A 5,838-nucleotide genomic window follows, 5' to 3' on the forward strand; every position below is an offset into this window, starting at 1 on the left:
TCGCCCAGTGGGCGCCCAAAAAATTAGGTGTCTTGTGTGTGTGGCCCCTCAAAACAAGTGTTGACCCTTATTAATAAGGTGTTCCCACCTTGGTAGGGCCAACTTTGAACACCTTTTGGGGATTCTTTTCTACAAGGTTTTGGTGGGCATTAAAGGCCTTTTAGGCACCCGCGCGTGCACACACACACACACACACTACACAACATTTGAGCCTTGAATTTGTAGAGAAACCAGAGAATGAGGGTGTGCATGAGAGCAAAATTGAGCAAGCTCTAGAATAGGCAAAAGAAATGCAATTTTAGCATGGGTGGACTTGACAGGTAAGCTCTAGAATGGGGCTATACAGACAGACCAATGGTAAATTCCAATTTTGCTAAAATAAGGAGCAGATTTTGAATGCAAAATGCAAGTTCCTAATGGCTAAATTAATGTACTCTAACGCTAATTAGGCTTCCAATTGGCCAGTGAGTAGTGGCCCAAGAGTCTTTAGCTCAAGAATATGCTCATTCTAGCCGAGGGAATACTAATTGGCATGCATTATGTAATAGAAGAGCAAACCTAATGGATCTAGCTAATGATGAATAATGAATGCTAATTGTACAAACATGCAAATGCATAATAGAAAACCTATATAGCATACCCGTGGATCTGATACCACTGGCTGGGAGTGGGATCGTGCTAGCTAGGGTGGATGAAAGAGAAACATAGTGCAAGTGTGTGAGAGTGTGTGTAAGCAAGATTATCACTCAAGTGAATCAGTTTCCAAGATAGAACTAGCTTGGACTCATAAAGACAATCTTGAGTATTAGCTTAGCACAGGCTCACCATAGACAAGCATGTAGTGCAAAATAGAGTTGTGTTTATTCATTCATGAAATGAGCTTTAAGTAGCTCTATAACCTTGCTCCACAGCATGTGGGATAATTCCACTTTTCTCTCCTTGACTCATACTTTAGGACAAAGCTCACACTTTACACATTCCCCCCTTCCTAGTCCTTACATGCCCTCGTGCAAGCTCAAACGTGGTCTTCATCTTGGTCTTTAGCTTTCACTGTGTCCTTATCTTTGGCCTTGGTATTTGATTGTTGGATTTTTTAGTAATCTAACGTGCACCTCTCTAATGTTTTGGTGAGGATCTTGAGATTCTCAGCCCTTGCCTCAATTTCTACCTTTTTTCCTAATGTCTCATCATGTGGCCGCTTTTCAATCCACTTCTTCCGCCAAAGGGGATGATTCTCTAGAATGGCTAGTACATGGTCCGCTATCGCTGGTATTTCTATGTAGTCCCCCTTGTGATTTGGCTTGAGTGAGGGCAGTAGCTTCCTTTTCATAGGAGAGATTCTTGCTTCATCAGGGTAAGAGAAATCATTTCATGGCCATAGATCTTTACTACCTCATTTGGTGTGATCATCAGAAGGACTGCGGATTCCACAACTTTGAGTTCAGACTGCATATATTCCCTATATGAAGGGTCTTGCATTTCTATAATCCATCTCCTTATTTCATCTCTGGCGTCAATTGTGTCTTTTGTGGCTTCAAAATTATGAAAACCACCCTCAGTAGAAGTGCTTGGCATTTCTGTGGGGGTAGGTCTATCCTTGTTTTCTCTCTTTTTGTTGCAAGTGGTGGGAAGGTAGGTACAATTGCATGTGCTTGGATTATATTGATGGCCTTGTCCTTCCACTGCATGTAATGCTTTCTGAGCTGCTAACTCTGCCTATATCCTAGAAAACTGCTCCTTGGGCTCCCTGATCTCTTTGTCTTTCTAAGCTTGAATGGCTTTGTGCCTTGCAATTAGAACCTATCCGTCATATTTATCTTGAGCCAATTTCTCTTTAAGTGCTTTTAATTCTTCTAATGTCTTTGTTGGAGCTGATGATGTCAAAGCGAGGGTCGATGCATCTTGCATTGATAGAAGTTGAGTGTTTTCTTGACAACAGCGTATGACTCCATGAGCTTTGCATTCTTTTGTTGTTCTTTTTTTAGCTCCTCTTCTAGCTTTTGCTTATCCACTTGGAGCTGATTGTTTGCGTCATTGCATACTAGAGCCTCCTTATACTAGTAGTCGGTGTCCATCTTTTCTTTTGTCAACTCTTCCTTGAGTTGTGTCTGTTTGTCTTGGAGCTCTTCCACTTGACGCTGGAGCTTTTGATTGTCATCTTTTAATGTCAAGACTACAGCTTGGGCATCTTTGAGATCATGATTCCTAAGGTTGGTGATGGCTCTTTGATATTTGGTTTGTAGTTTAATGTGCTCCAAATGCTTGTCAATGTCAAAATCCTGAAACTATCTTGCTGCATCTTCTATAATGGCCCTGGAGCATGGAGACACTGGCCCTCTTTCTTATGTGATTCATTGCTGAGAGTTGCCAACCCCCGGCTCTTTATCCTTTGGCATATTTTTTGTCTCTTTCTTTTGATCAGCAGGGGAAGCTTGCTCCGCCCTTTCATGATCCTTCTATTGGGTGTCATCTTGCCTCTTTGCAGAATCTTGTTGTGCTGGGGGAATCTGCTGCTATGTGGCTTCTCTTGTTGTGTTCTCTTTCTCGTTTCCTTCATCATTGGGTTGCCCCCAAGGTGCTTCCTCTAACTTTGTGTCTTGCTTGTTTGCGTCATCCTTGGTATCTTGAGCAGGAGCACGAGTAGTCGGCTTGGGAGAGAGAGGTGGGACAGTTTTTGTGTTGATCTCTAGGGGCTCCACACCGGTCTCTTCCCTTGGCGTCTCTTTGTTGTTCGTTTCCCCTGCTCTTTGAGGAGTCATCGGTCTTGGAAAAATGAGGGTTGGGGTCATGGATCACGATCCATGTTCCACCCCCTTTTTGAACTATGATTAGTTGGCCTAATTCTCCCCAGTAATTGGAGTCTTGTTGTGCAAAATTTATTAAGTTGGACTTCAGTTGACTTCCCAAAGGTTCACTGATAGTTTAGGGATTTTTCGCTTTTGATTTGCTTGATTCAATTTTTGTGATGGTTTTTGTGCACATTTGACCATACATGAGTGTTCATGCACAGATAAAGAGCATACCTTTCAAATCTTGTGGGGTATGGGTGTCCAACGTGGCTGTAGCTTTCAAAGATACGATGGGGAGCTCTAGGTCAAACTCTCTCTCTCTCTCTCTCTCTCTCTCTCTCTCTCTCTCTCTCTCTCTCTCTCTCTCTCTCTCTCTCTAATTGTGGCTAATTGCAAATGACGTCTAATTTGCCCTATTTGCCTGTATGTGCCTAGCTTTCCTCGAGTGCAATGTGCATACTTACCATACTAGCCCACATTTCTCATGTCATACCACTTGCGGCTCAAATGGCTCGTCAATAGGACACATGGCTGTTAATTGCCCTTGATTTTGCAGTTCTGGTCCGTTGTGAGGTAGCCCAAATTTTGACATGTGCCAAATCCTTCCATGTTTCACAAGTTCAAAGATCTTGATTTGTAGATTTGGCATTTACTTTCAGAACTTGAATCCGAATTTCTTGGCTCTGTTTATTAATTTTTTATCATTATAAGGTCAAAAAGAAAAGAAAATTATTATTAATTAGCCAAAATTTTTGCCAAATCATTCCTCACACTCATATGTACATACTCTTACCCTAAGCATCTCACCCATCAAAATTTGTCAATATGGCTCAATACTATGCCTAATAAGAGCGAAATTCTATTAAAAGGTTGATGGAAAAGCAAAAATTAAAACAGCAAAACACACTTTATAAAATATACACATGGTTCTCCCTCATCTTGCAACTTAAGATCTTGCAATATACTGCTTTAGCTGTAGCTACTCCCCCCTTCCCCTTATGAGTCGTCCCAGACAAATGTTTGTGCAATGTGCATGGATGTGAACAAAGTGTCTATGCAAGGCCGTCAAATGTGTCCCTATCATGCTTATGGAAGAGATGCATTGGGTAACACTATGTTGTGCAAGATGTAAGCATTGAACATATCATTCAACGGATTCTAATAGAAAGGTTTCATCTAAACTGCGTTTGCCAAACAAAAGTCGTTGAAGACAGATCATCCGTTCTTTGATGGTTGGTTGAGTGAGTATAATGGGTTGGTTGGTGATTTGGCTTGGCCTAGCTTTGGGTACCCGCTTAAATCTTGGCGTTGGAGACTGAAGAGAATTTCCGCTTCCATTGCCATGTTGGCTCTAGGGCGGTTGTTGACTTCTCGAATTGGAATTTGGAAATCCATTTTTCTTTTGGTGAGCTCAATGAAGCATTGAGTTGCTTTTTGGATTTCCTCCACTATTTTGGCTTATGTTGAGATGTTTTGGCTACTTGGAAGCTTGACTCAATCAAGTAGGAAGATTGATTGAAAGCAAGGCTTTGGGTACCCATATCTGCTACGGTTTGGTTTCCATGATTGACCTTTTTTGGCCCAAACTTACTTAATCTTTCTCCCACGAATGCTTGTAGACTGTTGCAGTTGGAGATCTGACTTTGGCTCCGATCCTCCGAATTGAGACTGTACATGCCAAATGTGATTTTCTTGGGCCAAGGGTGTAACATAAGATGCGCCCTTAAGATTGTACGTCAGAGTGTCATCCTGCCAATCTGGCACTGATTTGTAAGTGCGCATCAATGAAACTCCCAAATTGATTTCCTCATTGAGATCTGTATCTGCCATGATGTGGAATTGATGTGATCAAACCAACCACAAACATCAAGACAATAGTATTCACCAAACCAACAATCAGGGATAGAGCGTGCCATCTTTAAAAGCTTTTATTCAAACAACGTAGTTTAGATAGAGCCTCACCAGCAAAAGCCATTGAACAATCAGTTCATTACACACATCCTACATAGCATATTGTTACCCCATGCATCTTTTCCATGGTCATAATAGGGCCACATTACATGACCTTGCATAGACACGATGTTTACACCCATGCACATAGCTCAAACCTTCGTCGGGGACGACTGAGAATGGGAAGGGGGAGTAGCAGTAGTTCTAACAGCCTATTGCAAGATCTTAAGCTACAAGATGTTGAGAATTTATGTATATAGCATACAAAGCGTGTTTTTTGCTCAAATTTTTGCTTTTTAGTCGCTTTTTTCAAAATTTATCTCTTATTGGGCATATTAATGAGCCGTATCGATGATTTTCAATAGACATGATGCCTGGAGTGAGAGTATGCATATATGAGTCTATGGAATAATTTTTGGCTAAATAAAAATTATTTTCAGCAATTTTCTAGGGGGAGGCCCATCGATTGGGTGTCTCAACATGCAAGCATGCCAAGTAGAGCCTCCAAATGCTAGTGTTTCAAAATGCTAGCAGTAGCATCGTCCAAGGATAGGGTTTGAATGAGCCATAGGAGAGAAGATCCATAGGTAGGGAGGGGGAAAGGGAAACACTAGCAACGACAAAATCTCTTCTCACTACGACACCTTGCTCCACCAAGGCTCTGATACCATGTCAAAGTCGACAATGCAAAAGGGTAGAGACCAAAGGGGGGGGGGAGAGAGAGAGAGAGAGAGAGAGAGAGAGAGAGAGAGAGAGAGAGAGAGAGAGAGAGAGAGAGAGAGAGAGAGAGAGAGATTCTCCTAAACCAATCAACCTTGGCAATGAATAACTGATGTAATGTACAATGGGGGTAAGGGGTCACATATATACCCACCTCAATAAATTTTCCCTACCCAGAATTTGACAAATAAGTAAATTAAATACCTAAAATCCAAAATAAATAATGGGATCACTTTGGGCATTTCACTTGAGATGCCAAAATTCTAACACTCTGAACCAAAATTGACTTGTAACAATTTGACCTAGTGCCTATAGTTGAGATGAAAAAAACTTTAACACTCTGACCTAAAAATTGACCTGTAACAATTTGACCTAGTGC

The sequence above is a fragment of the Adiantum capillus-veneris genome, chromosome 22, assembly GCF_014529385.1.
Source record: "Adiantum capillus-veneris isolate H3 chromosome 22, ASM1452938v2, whole genome shotgun sequence".
Lineage (NCBI taxonomy): Eukaryota > Viridiplantae > Streptophyta > Polypodiopsida > Polypodiales > Pteridaceae > Adiantum > Adiantum capillus-veneris.